Raw genomic sequence first — 24,925 nt, 5'->3', positions numbered from 1 at the left:
GTACCATACTGTCTTTGATTACAGCTTTGTAATACAGCGTGAAGTCCGGGATTGTGATGCCTCAAACTTTGGTTTTCTTTTTCAGGATTAATTTGGATATTCAGGGTCTTTTCTGGTTCCACACAAACTTTAGAATTGTTTGTTCTATCTCTGTGAAGAATGCTGGTGTCATTTTGATAGGAATTACATTGAATGTGTAGATTGCTTTGGGCAGTATAGGTATTTTAACAATATTCTTCCAGTCTATGAGCATGGAGTGTTTTTCCATTTCTTTGTGTCTCCTTCAATTTCTTTCATAAGCTTTCTATAGTTCTCAGCATACAGATCTTTTACCTCTTTGGTTAGGTTTATTCCTAGGTATTTTATGGTTTTTGGTGCAATTGTAAATGGGGTTGATTCCTTGATTTCTCTTTCTGCTACTTCATTATTGGTGTGTAGGAACGCAACCGATTTCTGTATGTTGATTTTATATCTTGTGACTTTGCTGAACTCCTGTATTCCAGCAGATTTTTTTGTGGAATATTTTGGGTTTTCCACATAGAGTATCATGTCATCTGTGAAGAGTGAAAATTTGACTTCTTTCTTGACAACTTATATGCCTTTCTTTTTGGTGTCTTGTTGCTGATGCTAGGACTTCTCAAGATACTAGCAAATCGAATCCATTAAATAGAGTACATTAAAAGAATTACCATGATCAAGTGGGTTTATTCCTGGGCTACAAAGGTGGTTCAATATCCACAAATCAGCAGGATACATCACATTAATAACAGAAAGGATAAGAACCATATTACCCTTTCAATACATAAAGAAAAAGCATTTGAAATTCTTAATGAAAGCCCTCAAAATAGGGATAAGAAAGAACATACCTCAACATAATTAAAGGCCATTTAACAAAGACTGACAGCTAATGTAATCACCAATGGGGAAAAATGAGAACTTTCCCCCCTAAGGCTAGAAACACAATAGGGATGTCCACTATCACTGCTGTTGTTCAACATTGATGCATTTTCTAAGAGGTGTCCAGTGGATGGGATTATCCCAGCAAAGAGCTACTTACATTTTCATGTGCCCAAGCTACGCTGGAGGTTAGAGGATGGTCCTGGAAGTAAGAGGTTGTCCACATTGTCCAAAACAGGGGCCTGTTAGTGGGTATATATGTTGAACTCTCTGTGGTACCAACTTCCAAGTGCCCTGACTTTTATAGGCTTCAGACTCCGGTCACAAAGATCATTTCGAAAGTAGCTTGGAGTTAGAGTAATGTCACCCATCTCTGGGTGACAAGATTCCAGGCTCCTGTTTTTCTTGTCATTCCAAAGTTTTCATCAAATGTTTCTTTTTATTTTCCTCATTCTATTTTTCTTGATACTCTATAATTTCCCCCAAGTTGTTCCTTCTGTTGTTTTACACCCAATGTTTCATGTCCATAAATGAATGAGTCCTCTTTTTCTGAAACCTGAATTGAAATCTGAATATCTTAGTTTGGACTTGGAGTTCTGAATCTCAGACCTGGACTTAGGGCATATACTCTACTGGAAGTTACCCAGGTAGCACAGGGGCTGGAGTGATGAATGGGGGATTAAATGAGAACAGCCAGTAATGGACACAGCATTGAGCTGGTCATCTCACTGTGTGTGTAATTTCCAGCAGGCACTGTTTACGCAATCATATATAATGTGTTGCAAGATATCCTCCCTGGAAGGACAGGAGCCAAGTACTCACCTGTAACTCCATCTACACCATTGGTGGAGGTGGTACTCTCCCTGCTCATCTGACAAGAACCTTGTGCCTGGGGTTGATCTCTCATAGAAGACTTCCAACAGAGCTTTGGGACAGAACTTGACACACATCACAAGAGGGTCTTCTGGTGGAACATGGGCAACAGGCCTGGTGCTGCCCTCTAGATGTGCTGAAAGCACAGGGTTTGGAGGGTGTATCCCAGAGCACCCCATGGCACCCACACATGCCCACCCATCCCTGAAGAATACCCAACCTCCTGAGTTCCCATTTCAGTAGAAATGGGACAGGTCTACATTAGCAAGGTTATCCATATAGCATAGGTGAGGTCTCTGACATCATCTTGTGATGGAATCTGTTTTTCCTCTCCTGAGAAGAGATTCTTTACAGACCCCCATTTCTGCCTCTCAGTATGTCAGCCAAAATCAAGGCACCTTAGAATTCTGATAAATCTGTTTACCTTGATATCTATGAATGATTTTCCTGTCTTCTCAAACTTCCTATTCCTTCATGGAAAATAAGGTTATATTGGTGTATTACCAAAAATTTGATATGAATTTGCAAAGAACATTGTGGAATAAATCTACAATATTCCCTTCCTGAGTTGGAATGGAATGGGCAATAAGGTGTTCCATTCCTGTGTGAATATTACACTATATCTGACTCCCTTCTAATGGTACATATGTCACTACATGGACATCCTTTTCCCCTTCCAGGAATGTACTTTATTATATTCTTATTCATTTAGGATTTATGATCAAAATGGTGTATCTTTCAGCATTTGTCAGTGAATCACATCCCCGTTTCTTGAGCTTCTAAGAATGGTCAGTCACTTGAATGTGAACAAATGATGCTTGTTTGTGAGAGTTTATTCCATGCTATGATCTTGTGCTCTTCCTGCTACCCATGTGTTCTGGTGAAGCCTGGTTTGGGAAGTGCTGCCTTCCCACTTGAATCTCCCAAAATTGAATCAGAAGGACATGTGGGATGGGTTTGAAACCTGGAGGTGGGGTTGCACTAGTGACTGGCCTGGCCTATGAAGGCAAAGGCTTTCAGAGCTATTTTGCTGGACTCTGCCTGCAGGGGTCTTATTTTGGAGCGTGTTTCTTATCCTGCCAGCCCTGCTGGAGATAGCCTGGGTCATCCTTTAACACTTGCCTCCCTGACACTCTTGTTCTGTTTGTCAGATGGGTCCTTTCTGTCTGTGTTCTGTGAAGCTACAGGTAGGAGCATTAACCTTTGGATGTCCTGGAACAGAGTTTAGCTCCAATCTTACTCCTGGACACATTGACTGGATGCTGGTTATGTGGCAGTATTTTCTGTGAGCCTATGTCATTCAGGTACTTACCCAAGGCTCTTGTATCTTGAGTTCTCAGTCATTGGAAGTTGATCCCATGGAAGTATCCTGTCTTTGTTGGTAGGGATTCATATGTGGTTGTACCTTCAAGTAACATATTTTCTTTGGGAGGTGGGTCTATTTTTCATGGGTTTTGATTTTGTGGGGAGACATTAACCTAGAACATGTATCAGATTTGTCCCATTGAAGGATGGTCCACAGGGGTTAGTAGAAAACTAGGAAAATCTTTCCTCGATGATGATCTTTGATATTTAAACTGTTGGGTAGGCTTCTAGCATTCAGACATTCAGATGGTAAATGCTATTTGCCACTTCTCATCTTTCCTGATTGGGCAGTTGTCCTTTGTGCTGCCTTTTCCAGAAGTAATTGGGCTGTATAATAGAAATTATTCTGTTGGAAAGCCTTGCCCTATAGTTTCCTTTGAGTAATGGCTTTCCTTAAGTGAGAGAGCAATGTATGTTGAGGATTTCCTCATCTTCACAGTGTTTGCCCTGTTTCAGGAGTAATTAGATCAGTAACTCAACACTGGATATTCTTGTTTTCCTTTATTTTTTTCATCCTACAATAGACATTGATCCTGAGGTGTACTTCTCTGTCCATACTATTTAATAAACTAGCCCTTATTTCTTGGTTATATGAATCAGCATCTACAAGCTAATTGAGCAAGGTCATGTTTTTTATATTCAGACAATATATTTTCTGCAGCATACTATACATGAGATGCCTCACTTCAAACTGCTACTCCTTATGAAGTTTTTATCATAACCTCAGAATGTGCAAGTAAGCTGCCCAAGAATAGCAAGGTCCATAGGTGCTTAAATCACCAGCCTCATGCCCTTGAGGGAACACGGGGAAGAAAGGCCAGGAGGTTCTGAACCACCATCTGTCTTGTGAAATCCTCTTTGGAGAAGTGGGGAGGTGAGTCCCTGGCTTCCTAAGGGACCACCCTAGTGAAATGACCAACTTTCTCCTTGGGACCTTTATGTCACAGTGTTGTCAAGGTTAACCATTTTTGCCTGTGGAAATCCTCCTAAAAAACTCCAGGTGGAGGAAACACAGCCAGAATGCTCTCAGGTGAAGTCTCAGGCCAGAGTTTTAAGTGGGTGTGTACTGATGGGCACTTTCACTCCTGGCTTACCTGAACCAATCCTCACAGATGCTTAGACCTACCTCTTATGAGTCTTGATTCCATGATACTTTTCTTCTATCTGTACATTCTCTGCCACAGTTACAATTTCATTATTTCCAAACTCTACAGATGTTTTATTGACTTTTGCAGGTGATATATAACAAAAAACATGTACAATGCCTAGGTCTCCAAAAATGGGAATTTTAATACTGTTAGTGCCAACCACATGTTTGTTGAAGGAGATGTTCACTTGAGAAATTTCAGATAAGCACAGGAGAATGGGATTATGTACCACAATGCCTTCTGGCCCCATTGCAAATGGTTGCTTGGTCTATAGTTTTAGTAATGCTAACGAGCTATTCTAGGTGTCTATAAACAGCTCTGTGGGAAGGAACGTGGGATGTGCCTAAGATGAATTAAATGAGAAGGCAGAATCCTTGACTTTTTTGGCTCCTACTGTTTTCTCAGTTGAGTGTGTTTGGGTTCTCTGAGAGGCCTAGCCAGAGATTAAAGGAACAAGAGTTTTAATAGAAAGAATGAGAAAATAGGGCACAGGAAGTAAGAGGCGTCAGACCATACTGGAAAGTCTGATCCAGAGAGCCCAGGCAAGGTTCAAGTCCCAACTGAGAGTCCTTGAGTCAAAGCAGCCATCAGAGGACTAAAGGTGGGCCTCAGTATCCCCGCTGCACGCCGTCATTGGCTGTAGCAGACTGGGGGGCGTGGCCTCGCAGCCACAGAGCTCCAAGTAGAACAGCTCTGGCTTTCCATCAGTTGTGGCACCTGCAGTAGATCCCAGATACGTGTGACCCAGGATCCACAAGTGTGGAGGCATTTCCTCTCTGGCTCCAGCGCATGTCTCACTCGGAAACTCTAGAAAAGGTTACTGGGATCAATGGCAGCCTCCATCACTGTAGCTGAACAAAAACTCTAACTGGTATTTAATGTCCTTCCTTGCCACGTCTGCTCTTCATTCCCTTCCCCTCAGCTGTCACCTCCACAGGGTTCAGTTCCACATGGTCAGGGAGCTGGAGACCACCACCAGCTCTAAACAGATGCCTTTGGCTGTTGTACATGGCCAGTCAGTCACAGTGGGATAGGGAAATATCGGGAGGCAAGCGGGTTGCCTGGGTCCCACATGTACTCTTAGTTTTAATAAATTTCCCCTGATTTAGTATTTTCTATATAATTAAAATCCACTTGGGTTTTATGTGAATTGTGTGGTCATGTCGTTATTGATTTGGAGGTGCAGTTTATATGCTAACTAAAGTTGTCCTAGGGGTGCCTGGGTGGCTCAGTCAATTAAGCCTCTGATTTCCACTCGGGTCATGATCTCATGGTTCATGAGTTTGAGCCCCACATCGGGCTCTGTGCTGACAGCTCAGAGCCTGGAGCCTGCTTCGGATTCTGTGTCTCCCTCTCTCTCTGCCCCTCCCCTGCTCGTTCGTGTTCTCTCTCTCTCAAAAATAAACATTAAAATCCTTTATCATTTGAGTTGCAAGTACTTTCCTCAGCTGGTTTCTTTTTTATTTTATGGTTTGTTAAAGAAATCTTTCTTTTGTTCGTTGAAAGACTTGAAAATTCTACAACTTGAAAATGTGTGCCTTCTGGGTTTTCTCTCATAATTAAAAAGCTGTTCCCCACTCACAGACTTTAAATTTTTTTTTAGCTTTTCTTAGTCCTTATACACTTTGTCTTTTATGGTTAAAATCTGTTGTAACTTGAACTTACTTTGCCATAAAAAGTGAAATAAGAGGGGCGCCTGGGTGTTTCAGTTAGTTGAGCATCTGACTCTTGATTTTCGTTCAGTTCATAATCCTACAGTCTGTGGGATTGAGCCCCGAGTCAGGCTCTGTGTTGGGTGTGAACCCTGCTTAAGAGTCTCTCTCCCTCCCCTTTGTCCCCACTCATGTGTGTGCCCCCTTGGGCGGGGGAGAGCTACAGTTCTATTTCTAATCTCTCATGTAGCTACTTTATCCTAGCATCATTTGCTCTTACTATACTTTGACTTTTTATATATGTGGAATATAAAACAGACCATGAATAGAAATAATAAAACATCTTCGTGGAATTTTTTCAATTGGATTCAAATTTGGACAATGATTGTTTTATAGTATTTATATGAGAAATGAGTTAATAGAGTATATTTTCTTTTAAATGAGGAATCTTTTTGATTCTTGTGTTTAAAAGATATTTTAAGCAGATTCCCAAATCTTGGTCCACACAAGCATAAAACTACAAAGATTTTATAGACCATGCAAGATCAGAAAAGTAATGACAAAGTTATGACTTAAAAATTTTTTTTAATATTTATTTTTGAGAGAGTACAAGTGGGAAGGGGCAGAGAGAGAGACACACACAGAATCCAAAGCAGGCTCCAGACTCCGAGCTGTCAGCACAGAGCCTGATGCAGGCTCTTGAACTCAAGAGCTGTGAGATCATGAGCTGAGCTGAAGTTGGACACCTAACTGACTGAGCCACGCAGGGGCCCCAAAGTTATGACTTTTTAAAAAAATTTAAAGGATTGAGCTTATCATAGGATTAGATTATATTTTGGCATTAGCGATATTTCCTATGAGGTTTATTAGTAAAAGTTTTGTTTGTGGAGAGGTCAGAAGGAAGAGATACTCTTAACTTTGCTAAGGACATGAGTAAAACTTTATTTAAAAATTTCAGATTGCTTCATCAAAGTAAAAAATTTAGCTCCATCAATTTAGAGGGTTTCCCTCTAGTATAAATGTTTTTCATGTTAATCTTTGGGGAATATGCTCGAAAATCACTTTGTCTTGTATGTTTTAAAAAACCAACTGAATTAAACTATGGCATAAGTTTCTTCTGTATTCCTTCTATTCCTGAAGTTTTTCCTCTAGCATACTCTGTCATATCTAAGGGTGCATCATTTCTGAAGGATTCTCTGTAGTGGTTGCATTTATAGGTTGGTCCAGTTATCCACTGCTATGTGACAAACTACAGGAAAATTTATTGGCCTAAAACAAATTTCTATTGCTCACAATCTTGTGATTTAGGAATGGCTCGGCTGAGCATCTGGTCTCTGTTCCATGTGGCATCAGCTAGAATGGTTCAGAGGGGTTAGTGGGTTGGCCCACTAACAGGGATGGCAGATTGGTGCTGCTTGTCAACTGGGAATGAAGTGAGCTCTTGGCCCAGAGGTCTTATGCCCTCTCCCATGTGGACTTCTCCCTGGGGGGTGGTTGGGCTTTCTCACAACATGGCAATTGGAATGCTCATCCTTGGAACCCAAGAGGGTTGGCAGAGGCTGCAAGGCTTCGTATGATGTAACTTTGGAGGTCCAAGGAAATCCACATCCTGTTGGTCAAACAAGTCATCAAGGCCAGCCCATACTCAAACTATGAATTGGGTGGCTTAACAGAAACTTATTTCTCATGGTTCTGGAGGCTAGAAGGTCAAAGATGAAGGTGAAGGCAGGTTCCTGGTGAGACTGAGCCTTCTTCCTGGTTTTCAGAGGTTTGTCTTTTCACTGTGTCCTCACAGTGATAAAAAAGCCTGCTCTGGTCTCTCTTCTTATAAGGACATTAATCGCATCATGCGGGCCTCACTCTCAAGACATCATGTAAACCTAACTACCTTCCGAAGACCCCACTTCCAAATATTACCTTACTCTATAGGTTAGATCTTTAGCATTTTTATTAAATTTTTGGGCGGGGGGGACACAAGTTGGCTACTTTTCTGCCTATATTTTGATGTCTAAAAATGGCATATTTAACTTATTACATTTGATTTCAATCCACTATGAGTTTTTGTGTGGTTGCCAAAATGAGGAGAAACATTTGGATAAGACCTGTTCCCTGGTAGAAGTTCTCTGGTATTCAATTTGAGCCACGACTGAAGAATTTTTGATGGGCATTTAGTGCATAGGGCTTTTGTCTAGTACACATTCTTAAACAGTTACTAAGATATCTAACCAGCTATAAGGTTTTCCTATGTTCATTGCCATTTTTCTCTAGAATGGTGACTGAAATGGCTTGAACACTTCAATGCTTTGGAAGATTTTCTCCCATAGCCTTTCTCTCCAGTATGTATTCTATGATGATAAGACATATTAGGCCTGCTCCTGTATTATTTAAGTGTCTAAGAGGTCTTAAGTGTTTATAATACATCAGTGAACAAATGCCCAACATATAATTGCCTATTTGCCATAGTTCTTAGTCATGCATTTAAGATTCCCACTCTCACAGAACTCTAAGCAAGTTGGCAAAGGTCAATCATAACAAGTGCCTCCTGATTTTGGCATCCTGTTGCCCTAATAGGTCCCTTATTGGGGAATGTGCTTTGGTTGGAGTGCCGATGTCCAGGAATCTGTTGTCTCGTTTTCTTAGTTCTCAGGGGCCATTAGTGCTTAGCTTCCATGTGTGAGGGCAGATGTAAGGGTCAGAATGTGGCTCAGTGTATGTTTATCCCAGCTAGGACTCTAGGATTCATAGTGGTCTGAAGGAAATTCATTGTGAGATTGTAAGAATGTACTTCCCATGTCCCTGATTGCTGGGAATGTTATTGACTAGCAGCCTCAGCCTCTCCATCACTGTGTCTGTGCTGAGAATACTCTCCCCATGGGCTGCTCCTGGCCAATCACTGAGCACCCTGGGGATTCGAAGGTACACTCATTTCTGGGAGTTGCAGAACTCCTCTGAGGGGCAACCTTGGGGAAAACTCCCTAATGGCCTGGTTTAAGATCATCTTAAACTTATACTGCTGTTGTGACTGTGAGTGTACAGGAAGTACAAATGACAAAGGACTCCAGCCTCTGAGCTCTGAAGTCCATCAGAGCATTTATCCTGAAGGATGCACTTTGTAAAGACTACTCCCAGCTGAGCTTGGCAGAAGCACCAACACTCCTGTTCTTGGTAAACCAATTCTTGTAGCAGTTTTTGGCTCAAGGACTCCTTAGCAACCTTGCTGAAACTTCCTTCAATTCCACCCTGTCCATACTGCTTTTACCCAATCTTCTTTGCCTTTCTCCTTCACTCAAGGTCATGGTCTGGAGCCTCTTGTCTGTTCCAGCTGCCTTCCCTCTGTTTTCTCTTATATAGATGTTTCCCCTAACCAGATTCGTACAAGTTTAACTCCAAATTGCCTTTGGCTTTTCAAAGGTGCTGGACAAATTGACTCTAGTTCTGAGATGCTTCCATTCAAACTTCCTCCTCTTTAAGTTTTTATTCAAATTCCAGTTAACATACTGTGCAATATTAGTTTCAGGTGTACAATATAGTGATTCAACACTTGCATATACTACCCAGTGTTCATCAAAACAACTGCACTCCTTAATTCCCATTACCTGTTTTACCCATCCTCCCACCTACCACCCCTCTGGTAACCTTCAGTTTGTTCTCTATAGTTAAGAGTCTGTTTTTTGATCTTCCTTTCCCCCTCCCCCCTCCCCTTGACGTTGGCAATAGCAACTTCTTTCTAGATATGTCTCCAGAAGCAAGGGAAACAAAAGCAAAAATAACTATTGGAACTTCATCAAAATAAAAAACTTCACAGTGAAGGAAACAACAAAACTCAAAGGCAATCAACAGAATGGGAGAAGATATTTGCAAATGACATAGCTGATAAAGGGTTAGCGTCCAAAATGTATAAAAACTTACAAAACTCAACACCCAAAAAACAATCCAACAAAAAAATGGGCAGAAGATATGAGCAGATGTTTCTCCAAAGACCTACAGATGGTCGACAGACACATGCAAAGATGCTAACCGTCACTTATCAGGGAAATGCAAGTCAAAACTACAATGAGATATCACCTCACACCTGTCAGAATGGGTAAAAACAAAACAAGAAACAACAGGTATTGTCAAAGATGTGGAGAAAAAGGAACCCTCTTGCACTGTTGGTGGGAATGCAAACTGGCGCAGCCACTGTGGAAAACAGTATGGAAATTTCTAAAAAAGTTCAAAAAATAGAACTACCCTATGATCCAGCAATTGCACCACTGGGTATTTACCCAAAGAATACAAAAATACTAATTCAAAAGGACACATGTACTTTGATGTTTATAACAGTGCTATCTACAATAGCCAAATTATGGAAACAGCCCAAGTATCCATTGGCTGATGAATGGAAAAGGAAGATGTGTGTATATATATGATGGAATATTATTCAGCCATAAAAAGAATGAAATCTTGCCATTTGCAATGACATGGATGGAACTAGAGAGTATAATGCTAAGTGAGAACAAAGACAAATACCATATGATTTCACTTATAGGTAGAATTTAAGAAAAAAAATGAGCAGACTTCCTCCTCTTTACTCAGATTTACCTGTGAGGAGGGAGGATAGTCCATGGAAGAAGGTAGATTTTCATGGCTAAAACTTTTATTGGTGGTGGTCTGAGAATATGGCCTGGTGGAGAGAAATGCTGTTTCAGTTGCATGATTCAGACATTTGAAAGACCTGGAAGAAGACTACAGGGACAGTGGAGTGGGTTGGCTGCTGCTTAGAATCTCCAGGCAGATCATGAGGTCCTAAACATTACTGGTGAGCGGCTAGTAGCTAAGTGTAAGAGCTGGAGGGCCTATGGGGTCGTTTATAAAAAGGTTCTTTTCTCCTTGTGGAAAGGCAGACCAGGCTATGGATTAGTTGGGAGATTTGCAGATCCTCTGGTACTGGAGAGGTCATTGGTTTCGAAAGATGCGGCATGGAGCTGTGGCAAGCCTCAGTGGGAGAATCACTGCACAGGTCCCTAGGATTCTGGAGGAAATCCTTGCTGTCTATAGCAGGGAATTGTACTTTAGTTGAGAAACAGCTTGAGGTGTGTTACTGGTTCCTAATAGAGGTGAAACACTTGGCCATTGGACAACAAGTGAACATACCTAGAAGTAGGGATTCTGTCCTATTGGGTCATACTGTCAGGCCCAGAGGTGATCCATTTGGTAAGACCCAGACTCCCATTAAACCCACCAGTGTTAAATTAGTGCCCTTCACTCAGTTTGTACCTGTGACTATATAGACGATCTTCTTTGGCTAGTTGGAAAAATAAAAGATCTGTCAGCTTTGTTTATAGATATGTCACCTCTTAATGGGTCTTGAAACTAGAGGTTGTTATTGCCAGGACATGTTAACCAAGTCCTGAAATTATTTCCGTGGATAAACTATTTCTTTCCAGATTCTGGGAATTCATACAAATAAATTCTGGACTGGAACTTTAGGAGCTGCAGGAATTACTCTTAAAAAATTTTTTTTGTTTATTTTTGAGAGAGAGCACAAGCTGGGGAGGGGCAGAGAGAGAGAGGGGGACACAGAATCCGAAGCAGGCTCCAGGATTGAGCAGTCAGCACAGAGCCTGATGTGGAGATGGAACCCACCAACTTTGAGATCATGACCTGAGCCAAAGTCGGACACTTAACCGATTGAGTCACACAGGCGCCCCAGGAATTACTCTTGTATACTGTGCTTTTTATTAAAAGTCAACTGACCTGAGTCTGTCACTGTCTTAGTTACAGGGGTTGTGGAGGTAGTTACAAGGAGTCTTATTTGTTGATTTAGAAACCGTGATCTAGAAATCATTGCCTCACACCTTTCAGGTGACTTAGCTATCTTGCAAGTCAACATTTTACCTTCTTGCTGCTCTTCATCCCAATCTACCACGAGTCTCACTAATGGTGATGTTACCACAAGCTGTGGTGTTCACCCTCAGAAGTGGGATCCTTATCAGTAATATTGTTCTAAAATCTTGTCCCAGGGGTTTGCTTTCTGTGGCACTCCTGTATCCAAATATCTTAGCCTGGGTTTCCCATGGTAGCAAAACCTGAAAAGAGAGCTTGTGTGCTAGTAACCATTGGGAGGTAACCTGAGAGAGCAGGAGCTAGAAGCTGAGAAGAGTGAAACATGAGAGTGTCCACAGAGCAAGTGTTCAGAGACAGAATGGGCATCATGTGTCCACAGGGATGGCAAGCTCTGAAGAGTTGATCATCAAGGTAACAGAGTATCTGATGGATACTGTGTGTGGTGAGTTTAATTCTGAGGTTCTCAGGTGAAGCTTTAAGTCTGGCTGAAACCTTGATTGATAAATTACCCTTATGTTGACTTCAATTTCTTTACTTAGGCAGGTGCCTAGGGGAATCTGGGCTGTTGGGTAAGTCGATCTGGTTAGCCAGAGCTGCTTTAGGGTAGAATGGTCAAGAATTTGTTAATATGTTGGTTTCAAATTTACCATTACAACGTAGGGGAGGAAAAAAGTCTCTTCCTCTACCCACTCATGTTCTCCAGTTGGGGCCCTGTAGATGAGATTGGCCAAACAGATTGAGTGAACCAAGTTTACAAGCAAGTGTATGGTGCATACACATGGGAGTACCCAGACCTGAATCCTTGGAGGTGTGGCTGAAGTTGGGCTTATATCTCCTGTTAGGCAAAAACAAAGGGAAAGTGACCTGGGCTTCTGGACAGGGGGGTAAGGTATGGGAAGGTGATTGGAAATAAGTGGGGTACACAAGGGTTGTTTAGTAACATTTATCATGCAGATTTAAGCTCTGCTTTCTTTGGCGAATTTCTTAAGTCTTTGGCAAGAGTTATTAGGTCTTACTCTTCCTGCTATAGGAGAAGGAGACATCTCTACAAATTGATATTTTCTTTAAAAATGTAAATTTCTGTTATAAAAGGAAAACATACCTGGTTTCTAGAGCTTTTTGGGCATCTACTGGTTCTCTGTGACCTTTAGCTCAAAACAATCCATATGCCAAAGCATGTCATGGACATTATTCTGGTACTTCTCAGCTGCAGCCTATAGAATAGTTGCCTCAACTCTCCTCTTCCACTTGTTCATCTTCTCCTCCCCTTCTCCATCCCAGCTTTTGGCAGCAACGGATGTGTTTTTATGTTTCCCTAGTTTTTTTTTTTTTTTTTTTTTTTTTTCTTTTTCAGGATGTTATATGATCAGAATCATATAGTATGCAGCCTTTTCAGACTGGTCTCCTTCACTATGTAATATGCATTTAAGATTCCTCCATGTCTTTTTGTGGCTTATAGCTCATTTTTAAATCACTGATAGTATTCACTGTGTGAATATACCACAGTTTATATGCTCACGTTTTGAAGGACAGGAGATACTAATTTTAATTTTGGGAGGTGTTAGATGACACAAATTCAACTGAGTACACCTAAAGATTAATCTGGCTTTGTGCAGTGAATCATGCATTGGGTAGCATCCCATCTAGTAACAGAAATGAGCTCCAGCAGGTGGATTACCTCGGTAGTGCTGTTTAGGTATTTCCAGGTTGACTGGGTAAAAGTTACATTCCTGGGGATGGGGATGACTGTAATTAGGTATTAAGCCTTGGTTGGCTGATGTGGGGTTTAGCACAAGTTGACTCTATTGGGGACCTGTTGTTTCCTTTTTATCAGAAGCTATTTTAGCCATTTGTGGACAAGCCTCCAACAAGATTCCCAGGGAAAATTTATCTTGTTATTTGGGATTTCTGGCATGGTGGGCAAGGACAACACTGCCCAGACCCCCCAGCAGTAGACTTACTTGCTCCAGCAGCTGCAAGGAGTATTTCAGGGTTTTCATCCAGTGGAGAAAATCACCCGACTGAGGCAATGCCCTTCCTAGCACATCTACTGACTGAAATTGTGTTATAAAGGTCAGGGACTTCTGGGCTGAGACTTGGTTGGGTCTGTGTCACAGTTGACCTCTCCCTCTGACAAATACACTTCCTTCCGTTCTTCTGTAGGTGTTGGTCTCTAATAATATATATAAATATCCTTTGGGCCAAGCATCTATTTCATGGTTTGATTGCTGTATTTTGTATGGCACATGTATTTCAACATGACCATGTTATTTGCCCTGATGCTTGTGTTCAGTGTCCATTGAAGGTGGACGTTACACATCCCCTTGGTGCCTTTTGTGACATCATGGAAGGATTGCCCTGTGATGTTCCATGACTCCATGTTGAAATCACTTTACTGTCTAATTTATAGAGGGTGTTGAATGTGGGCTGCTTGGAATTTGGATTTAATTTTGAGTGGAAGCTGACTTAGAAAGCTTAATAAATTTTAAAAGTAAATACTAATTCTTCTTGAACATGTCAGCACTGGACTGCAATCAGCCTTCAGTACTTACTGTGGGTCTAATGATGACTAGATATAAATGAGAGAAATGGAATTGAACCTCTAATTTGGCCACCAGGGACTGAGTGAAATGGTTGTGCTCTTAACCAGTAGATCTCCTCCGGCATAGTATCATGATGATTGAAGAGGAGACCTCTTCTTATACCCTGCCCCCAAATCCAGAGGAAATCATGCTGGGAGGGTGTGATTTCTGAGTCTTGCAGGGCCAACTTGTGTACTTTTGTGCAGGTTATATTCTTTATGGAGACACCTGCTGTTGGGGGGAGTTGGGAATGAAATCCAGCCAATCCTTGGCAAAGACCTTCCTAGACAGGCTCCTCTGAGCCCTCTTTTCAGCCAGGCTACCTATTTGAGCCCTGTCCTCAACCTGTCTAAGCCAATCTTGGCAAGGAATCCTGCCATGTCCTCTGCTCAAACTCTTCATCCCTCGCCTTTGATGTCCAAGCTCTTGGCCCACCTTTAGCAAAGATCCCTTCGTGTTGATGTCTCCTCACAGTCATTCTCCAACTGCGGACCCCCCTCATCCTACTAGTTGCTATAAATCCCCGGCTGTGTTTTCTGTATTTGGAACTTGACTCAGTCTCTTGAACCTTGCTCCCAGGGTCTCAACCCATCTTCCTTACTATTTTAACCGGTGTCTGATTAATTTTGTCTTTAACATACTCTACTCTCCAAACTCTGGAACTGCTTTTACAGGGGTGCTTCTGTCCAAAGGAAGAAACATACTTTTCTTAACATACACACTATGTGGTCACCAAGCTGGAGGCCTGCCTAAATGGAGTGTGCTCTGCTAACTTCCACAAAGACCTAGAATAAGTAAAAGGTGGCCTTGAAGCATGCCCTGAAATTCGGATCGTTCCTTACCTCACAGTGCCAGGCTGCAAACTGAAGATTTAAATGTCTTCTAGTTAACCCTTGGGCACTTCCAAATTAAGTTCATAATGAAGAATAAAACTCAAGAGCCATCTTCGGAAGTGGATCCCTTATGAACTATTTCAAATGCCCTTTATTCTTGTTAAGGGAGGTGTGTGGATATGGGTCTTATCTGCTTATCTACCTGTGAATAAATACATCCAGGTGTGGCCTTAAATCTCAATCTCTCCTGTTCCTGTGTTGCAGGCTGAAGTTCCCCTGTTAATCTCACCTACTCCTCCTTGATACCTATGGGGCTACCTAGATGTGACAGCCTGAATGGCAGGTGAGGCCTAGCCAAGTGCCCGAGATTTGGCTTTCCTTTGTAAATTATTATGGGTGCTGTCTTAAGAAGGCTGTAAAAAAAAAAAAAATGAGGGGAAAGACGAAGCTAAGCAAGGATAAAGTTTCAGGTAAAGTTTTACATCATCTGGATGCTCAGGAGTATAGAACATGCTGTAGCATTGATGCTGCCTTGAAGCAAGAGGGCAGGACTTTGTTTCCAACATGGTAGCAGGTGTTAATTAGGGCTGTCCTGGGGATGGAGGTATGGTTTTAACTTCTAGGCACTTCCTGACAAGGTGACTCCAACAGTTCTCCACAGAAGATAGCAGGGGTAAACTAGAAGCGGCCATAGTAGTGGGGAAGAGGGATGCCTGGGATCTGGTTGAGGCTCTAATGACACTGCTATATCCAGAACTACCATTTCCTGGTGAGTTGACCTAGATCCCTCCATGTTCCCTCCATGTTCCCTCCATGTTGCTATAATGTTGAGCATGCTTTGCCTTTACTTTAAGGGTAACTCTTAATAAGAGAAAGTAAGGAAATAGAAAAACTCCATCTCTGCATCCCTAACATTTCTGTTCAACTTCTGATAAAGCTGATAAAACTTCTGATGGTTATTCTGGAGCTTGGTGCTTTCAGCCATGAGAAAATTTCCCTCTGGATCTGGATTAGATCTTTTTTCCTGCTATGTTTTGTTTGTATACTTAGGAAAGTGTGTGAAAAGAATGAAAATAGAAAAATGGACCCCAATTCAAAGTCTAGTATGCAGGTGTACAGGTATCCTTATGCTCATTCCTGGTATGTGTGAACAAGGAGTAAGTCTACTCAGTGAAATACTATTGAGTATAGTATGTGGGGGGCTTATGGGATTGGCCTCATGAGTGAGCCCCATGAACAAAAGGCAGATCAGTGCCCTAAGTGGTTTTTGAAGCTTTGGGCTCTTATTTAGGGGCTGCTACAGATGCCCCAGTGCAGCTCTGGAATTGAGCTGACACACAACTGGGATCATACTCCCCAAGAAAAAGATAGAGATTCTTCATTTCACCCTTTACCTTCCCACATTGGCTGGGGAGTACACTGTATGTGTATCTCAAACTCTAGGCACAGCCTCTCTAAGCAGATCCAAAAAGGGGTTCCCTTTTCATCCATCCTGGTTCTGGGGGATTCTGTGTGCTAGACCTGAGCTAAGACTTCGAATCACCCATACTTACTAGAAGTGATCCTATGCATGCATGTGCACTGGCCCAGTGTACCTCCTCTGCAGCTCTGGCCTCATTCAGCCTCTGGAAGACACTGGCCAGGGACAGTAGGGTGCACAGATAAACTCTCTCTGGCCAGGAGAGCCAGCAGTCTCCACAGTTGCTGTAGTCTCTTCATTGTGTCTGGAAGCAACCACACTAATGCCATTCTGTCTGTGAGTTTTTTCAGTGCTATTGTTTTCCTTCACTTAGGAGTCTCTGTCTACTGACTGGAGGAAGCTTCCCTGTCATTCTCTGGCAGGCATGTCTACTCATGCAGGAGTTCTCTGCTTGGGCAAAGAATCATCCACAGGAGCAAGAACAGAAGGGAATTTATTTTCCTGCTCCCTCCATCAGTTCCCCATCAGCCAAGTTTTACATATAGTCTTTCCCATTCCATAGGTTTCCTTTTCATTTTTTGGTTTCCTTTGTTGTACAGAAGATTCTTAATTTAGTCCCACTTGTTTATTTTTGCTTTTGTTACCTGTGCTTTAGGTGTCTTATCCAAAAAGTCATTGCCAACATCATATCAAGGAATTCTTTGTTTTCTTCTAGAAGTTTTGTGGTTTTAGGTCCTCAAGGCTTTAATCTTTTTTTAAAAATTGTTTAAATCAAGTTAGTTAACATATAGTGCAGTATTGGTTTTAGGAGTAGAATTCAATGATTCATCCCTTACATACAACACCCAGTGTTCACCCTATGTTCATCACAAGTGCCCTCCTTAATGCTCTTCACCCATCTATCCTGTTCCCCTACCCACCTCCCTTCATCAACCCTCAGTTCTTTACAGTGAAGAGTCTCTTATGGTTTGCCTCCCTCTCTGTTTTTATCTTATTTTTCCTTCCCTTCCCCTATGTTCATCTGTTTTGTTTCTTAAATTCCCCATGAGTGAAATCATATGGTATTTTTCCTTCTCTGACTTATTTCGCTTAGCATAACACATTCTAGTTCCATCTACATTGTTGCAAATCTTGAGTTAATTTTTGTATATGATGCAAGACAGGGGTCCAAGTTCATTCTTTTCAATGTGGATATCCAGTTTTCCCAACATCATTTATTGAGGACACCCTCCTTTCCCCATTGTGTATTCTCTGTGCCCTTCTCAAATATTAGTTGACTATGTATGGGTTTATCTCTGGGATTTCTGTCCTGTTGTATTGTCTCTTTTTATGCCAATGCCATACTGTTTTGATTGCTTCAGATTTGTAATGTAGTTGGAGATCAGGAAGTGTGATGCTACAGCTTTTTTGTTCTTAAGATTTCTTTAAGATGATTACTCTATTTCTGTGAAAAATGTCATTAGGATCTTGATAGGGATGGCATTGAATGTGTAGATCAATCTGGATAGCATAGACATCTTAACAATTCTTTCAATCAATGAGTATGGAATATTGTTCCTTTTAGTTGTGTTGTCAACTTATTTCATCAATGTATTATAATTTTCAGTTTGAGTCTTTGACTTCACTCTTTAAATTTATTCCTAAGTAGGTTATTCTCTTTGATGCAATTATGAATGGGAGTGTTAATTTCTCTGATACTTTGTTCATGTATAGAAATGCAACATATTTCTGTATATATCCTGCAACTTTACTGAATTCATTTATTCTAAAAGTTTTTGGGAGTCCTGAGATATGCAGATAAAATTTTACTTTCTTTTCAATTTAGATGCCTTTTATTTCTTTTTCTTGCCTACATTGTCGAGCTAGTACTTGTAGTATTATGTTGAATAAAAGTGTCCAGAGTGGGCATCCTTGTCTTATTCCTGATCTTAGAGGAAAGAAAGGCTTTTAGCTTTTCACCATTAAGTATGTTAGCTATGAAATTGTCATACATGGCCTTTATGTTAAGATACATTCCCTCTATACCTAGTTTGTTTAGGGTATTTCTCATGAATGGATGTTGAATTTTGTTGAATGATTTTCCTGCATCTATTGAGATGAACATATAATTTCTAGCCTTCATTTTGTTAATGGGATCTATCACTGATTGGTGGATGTTGAACCATCCTTGGATCCCTGGAATAAATCCTACTTGATCATGGCATGTGATCCTTTTAATGTATTGTTAAATTTTGTTTGCTACTATTTTGTTGAAGATTTTTATATCTGTGTTCATCAGGGATTCTGGCCTGTAATTTTCTTTTTTGTGGTGGTCCTGTCTAGTTTTGGTATCAGGATATTGCTGACCTTGTAAAGTGTGTTTAGAAAGTTTCCTTCCTCTTCAATTTTTGGAAGAGTCTGAGAAGAATAGGTATTAAATCTTTGACTGTTTTGTAGAATTCACCCATGAAATCCTCTGGTTCTGGACCTTTTGTTTACTGGGAGGTTTTTAATTACTGATTTACTACCTTTACAATAATCAGTCTACTCAGACTTTCTATTTATTCATGATCCAGTTTTGGAAGATTACAAATTTCTAGGAATTTCTTCTAGGTTGTTTTTTGGTGTCTAATTATTCTAGTAGTCTCTCCTGGCTATTCTTGGTGGTTTTTCAATCCTTTGTGATTATTCAAGCTGGATTCTTTGTTCTTAGGTCTTGGCACACCCTGAACTACTAGGAGACCCTATCAATACCCCAAAGGAAAGTATTTCAGTACCTAGGTTTGTGCTGACTTAGAAGACTTACCCTCAGCATCTTTTAAAGTATGTGAATAGACCTCCTTCATGGAAAGATGGGAGTTTCTGTCTGCTTTGCGCTGAACCCTGGTATTGCTGGTTAAGAACTGTTGATTTGTTTGGTACAGTCCTGTAGAACCAGTCAACACAAGCCTCAGTGCTCAGCAGAACCAGGTGATCAAGAGATGCATCCCTGGGGTGACAGCTGCAAAAGCTAGAATGCTTGATGTTTGCACAAGTTCCTTACTAAGAAATATTGGCACTTTGAAGTGGGCTATGAAGAGAAAGAGGAGATAGCATCTGGCTTCCCTGATGTCTCTGGTCTCTGGATATGATAGCAGTAAGCCCCTTTCTGTGTGCTAAATTAGAAACCTGATCTGTATGCAACAGCTTTTAGAGTAAGTAAATAGCCCTCTTTTAGGGAAATACTAGGAGGTGGGAATTTCTGTCTGCTACCCCTGCTCTGAGCCCCCAGTGGGTAGCTAGTTAAGAACTGTTTCTTGTTAGCATGGTCCTGTTGAGCTCATGAAAGCAAGCCCTGCTCACCACTGGAGCCTGGTAATTAAAGGGTCTGTTTCTTGGGTGGCAGCTGCAAAAGCCAGGGGACCAGATGTACACAAGGTCCATCCAGAGAGATGCCAGTGGCCCATTTCAATGTGGTCATTTGTTTGCCTGATGTGTAGAAGTTACTCAGCTAGTTTCTTGATTCCTTTCAGAGAGTTGCTCCCATGTATACTTATAAGTTTGGTGTGTCTGTGGTAGGAGAGCCCCCTATGTTGCCATCTTAGGCCTTAACTCTCTTTTGTTCTTTTTTCCTTCTCTTCCTCAGACTTGATAATTCCATTGTCCTATCTTCAGGTTCTCTGAGTCTTCTGCCTGCTAAAATCTGCCTCTGAATCCCTCTAGTGAACTTTTCATTTGTTGCTGTACTTTTCAGTTCCAGAATTCTTGGGACTTCTCTTTAGCTTTTCTCTTTGTTGATAACTCCATTTTGTTAATGGGTTTTTACTTTCTCCACATCTTCCCTTAGTTCCTTGAACATCTTTAAGCCCATTGTTTTAAGATCTTTGGTAGATCTGCCATCAGATGTGTGTCTGGCGTATTTTTTCATTTTGAACGGGCAATATTTGCCTGCTTTTCTTGTACCCTGGGTGATTTTTTTTGTTGAAAACTGGGCATTTGAATTTACTGATGAGCTTATTTTGTAAATCAGTTACTCCCCCTTAGGGCTTGCTGGTTTTTAATTTTTTTTTTTTTTTTTATCATTATAGACTCAGTGCCAAGGGTCCACTTGAGGTTTAAATTTAAGATCCTTCAGGTCTTTTTCAAGCCTATATCTTTTCCTAGGCATGTGTAGTCACTTTCTAATTTTCCCTGTATGTGTAGTTGCTTTTGAATGTCCCTACTGTCTGGCTTCCCAAAGGGAGAAAGGAAAAAAATGAAGGTTCTCTGAATGCAGTGATATAAATTACTACAAGGGGACAGAGATGTAATCCAAAGTCTGTAGTGGATGCCACACCGTGATTTCTGGTTAGAGCTACATGGAGGCTTTGGGATTACTCACAAGTTACTAAATAGGGTTGGATCCCATTTCAGCTTAAATGATACCTTCAGTTAGGCCATATTGTCTCTGTTGAATTGGTATAATTGTATGTTTATGTTTATAATCCAAAACAGAGCCACTACACATATCCTAGGAATACCATAGGAATTAATATTTACATGAATTTAGAAAGAGCTAGAAAAATGTATGTCCAGAAGCCTATGCCTGGAGAACCAGAAAAAGGCACTAATGGCTTTAGTTGAAAGTGTGTGCTGGTAAGGGTGAAGTCAGAACTCAGAATTTTTGTGGTGCTGCCATAATCACAGAAGCTTATTGAAGAGATCTTTAAAAGCTGGAGCTTAGGGGAAAGTTTGCAAAACCACCAGATATAATGTACCTCTCAGTAATAATGACCTCTCCTTCCTTTTCTATATTCCATATTTTTCATGCATTCTTTTCGCTGGCAATCTCTAACTCAGAGCCATATTGGGTTCATTCATTGTCTTGTGCTTTGTAACAAATTATGACAGCCTTAGACTAAAACAACACTTAATTATCTCACAATTTCTGTAAATCACACATGCTGGGGTGATTTAGCTGGGTCCGCTGCTTCAGAATCTCCTAAAGTTGCAGTCAAGAGTTTAGCAGGAGCTGCAGTCTCATCTATGTTTGACTGGAGAAGGATCCATTAAAAAATTCATGTGCTTGTTGGTGGAGTTCAGTTTCTTGTGGTCTTGTGGACTGAAGGCCTCCATTTCCTGCTGACTGTTGGCCAGAGGTCCCCTAGTTTGACCTTTGGGCATCTCTGTAGAGTAACTCACAATATAGCTGCTTGCTTTGTCAAAGTCTGCCTTCGATGGGAGAAAATGTTCTAGCAAGAAGATTGTTACAATCTTTTTTTTTTAATTTGAGAATTAGAACACAAGCAGGGCAGGGGTGGAGAGAGAGAATCCCAAGCAGGCTCTGCACTATCGCACAAAGCCTGACATGGGGCTCGATCTCACAAACCGTGAGATCATGACCTGAGCATAAATCAAGAGTTGGTTGCTTAACTGACTGAGACACCCAGGTGACCCAGGTTGTTACAGCCTTAAGTACATCCTATCACCTTTGCTATATTCTATTAGAAGCAAGTTACAGGTCCCACTCATTCAGTCAGATTTAATTTCACAAGGATGTGAATACCAGAAGGAAAGGATGCTTGGGGTTGTCTTAGTCTTAGTTCTGAGAAGATCTTTGCATTACAGAGCAGAAGCTTTGTGTAAAACAGTAATGCAAAACTGACAACTAACACCAGTGAGTGAGGTCCAGGCTGATGGCAAGCAATCAATGTCTCTGCGGGATTATATTTTGATTGAGAGCAGAAGCGTTAACAGAAATCTGGGCAAGATGATACGTATTTGCTCTTGAGCTTTTCTAAGGATGAGAACTGGGGGAAAAACCCATTTACCAGATCTACAGCTAACTACCAATTTCCAGAAGTTGCCATTGGGCCAACAATTTAAGTTTATGGGAATCCACCATTTCAAAATTCCATGAATTTTTATCAAGAGATATGTAGGTGAATTGAAAGGGGTAATATAATGGGGAATAAAACATTGGAATCATATAAGTAGTTGATGGGGCACTAATCTTTGCACCTACTCGGGGGGTGCAGTATTGCTTTTGGATGATCTTCTTGGCATGGGATGAGGAGTGATGGAGTTTCAAAGGCTTCCACTTGGCTCTTACTACAATTATGGCTCTTACTCTACTTATGTAAAGAAAAAGTTATCACAATTTATAAGAATATCCATCTTAATTATCCATTTGGAACTATGTAAATAGATACTGGCTTTGTTTTCCAACTAAGACCACGGTGAGAAAGACTTCTGCCGGGACTCATTTTTGTGCTGGTCTCCAGAAGCCTATTCTAACTTCTGGGAACTGTCATGGTACTTAGGTCCCCTGGGTATTATTGTCAAATCATAAACTTTATCCAACAGTTCTCAAAGGTCTACATACTCCCTTTCTTTACTGTTTATTATTTCGGAAAATAGCCTGTGTCAGGAAAGATGCTGCCACTCAATATTTTAAACAAAATGCTGGATTGATTGCTTGCTAAACAAGGGAGAGCTGTACTTGCAAGGCGTATGGTCTCCACAACAAGCGAGAGCCACTCTTACACAGGCATTGGAAAACGTTTGGTGACTGGCAGACTTTCAGAAGCGTGCTCATGGGCTGACTTTCAGAACCATGAGACTATCATGGCTGACTTCTAGGAATGTAGTTCCTGATGCAAAATTGTTACCCTATTGAGCTAGGTTTAAAACCAGTTCTGATGGTCACTATTGCTATGGCCAATGAATAGTAAATCCTTTCCTAGTAGGTTAGAAAATATTGTTCATTAGGCTGAAGGTCTGTTTGGGGAAGAATTTGGAGAATTTTTATTGGGTGTATTTGCTGTGGCTTTCCAAATCATTTTTCTTTCCCTAAAGGATTGGGCCTCTAACTGGAAATTAGATAAGGGATTATAATTATCTTTTCTGTGGTGGTCAGTCTTCCTCTTGGGAGCTCTTAATTTGACCTTATACAGGTCAACTGTCACCTTGGGGGCCCATCTATCTCAACCCTAGATTCACCATGGAATAGAAGCTATTGCCACAGATCCTTGTGGATTGAGATCTTGTGTTCCCTGTTATAATGATTTCATCTATTTTGCCTCTGATGGTTCTCTGCCACCACCCGCCTTTACTAATGCCTGCATGCTATCATCTTCATACACTCACAGTTCCACTGTGGCATGTTCTGCAGATGACAGTCACCACGAGTTGCTCAGTGGTGTCCATGGCCACATCACCAGTGTATTCTTATTGCTTTAGTGAAGGAGTGTTCTCTGGACCCTCCTGGAAATAAACCTGGTGGAACTTCTGCTTTCACATGAAAAATCTATTCTAAAATTTCTACCTATCTGAACCTTTTGACTCTTTAATCTTCCACCAAGGTGGTTTTGGAATCTCCAGCTTATTTGGCTTTAGGCAACTGTGACTGGCAGAGATGCATGGCCCAGATTCACCCTCAAGGATTTGTCCTAGATGGCTAGGACTGTTTTAGCAGATAGTCTTTACCTTTCAGCACCGCTCCCCTCCCCACCGCCCTGGGGTTCTTCATTGGCTGCAGAAAATCTTGCACAATTTCCATTATGCCATCACAATTGCTCTGTAATACAATATGATATTTTATATACCAAGATCTAAAGGATGTTGAAGTGGTGGTCTTTGTCATGTTTCCATATAATTTATCCTTCTGGCTCCTGGAAAAAAAAAAAGATGGATCTAGAGGGTAACAAACTCATAAGCTCAATCAAATAGGTTGAATCAAATAGAATCTACTGGAGCAAATTAACATGGTTTTAGGTACATGGTACCCAGCCATTGGTTTGCCAAATTGAAATTTTCCCCTTTTTGTCCATTCCATGGGAATTTTTTTTTCTGATATCAGGCACTGGCAAACTTCCTGTAAAGGCCAAGATAGTAAATATGCCAGCTGTATGGTCTGTCACAGCTACTTCTGTTGTGGCCCCCAAGGTAGCTACAGATAACACATTTTGAAAAATGAATGGCTATGTCTTAATAAAACTTTATAAAAACACACAGCAAGCCAGATTCAGCCTGTGGGCTGTAGTTTACCAACACTTGGGCAACAGTATATGTGTACAGTTTCACCTCAAGGTGATGTAAGCTCTCCAATTATGTCATAATCTGAAGAGATCTGGACTGTCTGGATGTCCTGCTAAGGGTCACACTGACCTACACGCTAGAAGCAGCTAGCACTCTGGTGGCCTTGAATGATATGTGTGCACTCAGTTCAGGACAGATCATCTCTGCAGGGTTTCAGTCCACATCTGTCACCCCTAATGAAGGGGCCTAGTACTCAGGGACATACCAGAATATCTCAAGCATGCCCATCCGTGTCCTCTGAGAAGCAGACACCAAAATGGGATTATACGTGTGAGATGTTGATTGGGAGAAA

At 41.1% G+C, this 24,925-nt stretch overlaps 1 long non-coding RNA gene across 2 annotated transcripts in view; it reads left to right on the top strand.

The window, feature by feature from the left end:
* The window catches only part of LOC122218620, a 107,216-nt gene that overhangs the window by 33,900 nt on the left and 48,391 nt on the right, over positions 1–24,925 (top strand). For both annotated transcript variants that reach the window (XR_006202035.1, XR_006202036.1), the window contains exon 2: positions 15,441–15,519. This is a non-coding gene — a long non-coding RNA (uncharacterized LOC122218620). The remainder of the gene's footprint in view (positions 1–15,440; positions 15,520–24,925) is intronic.

The sequence above is a fragment of the Panthera leo genome, chromosome B1 (assembly GCF_018350215.1).
Source record: "Panthera leo isolate Ple1 chromosome B1, P.leo_Ple1_pat1.1, whole genome shotgun sequence".
Taxonomy (NCBI): domain Eukaryota; kingdom Metazoa; phylum Chordata; class Mammalia; order Carnivora; family Felidae; genus Panthera; species Panthera leo.
Note: the sequence above shows the minus strand (reverse complement) of the source record. Positions and strands in the feature narration are given on the sequence as shown.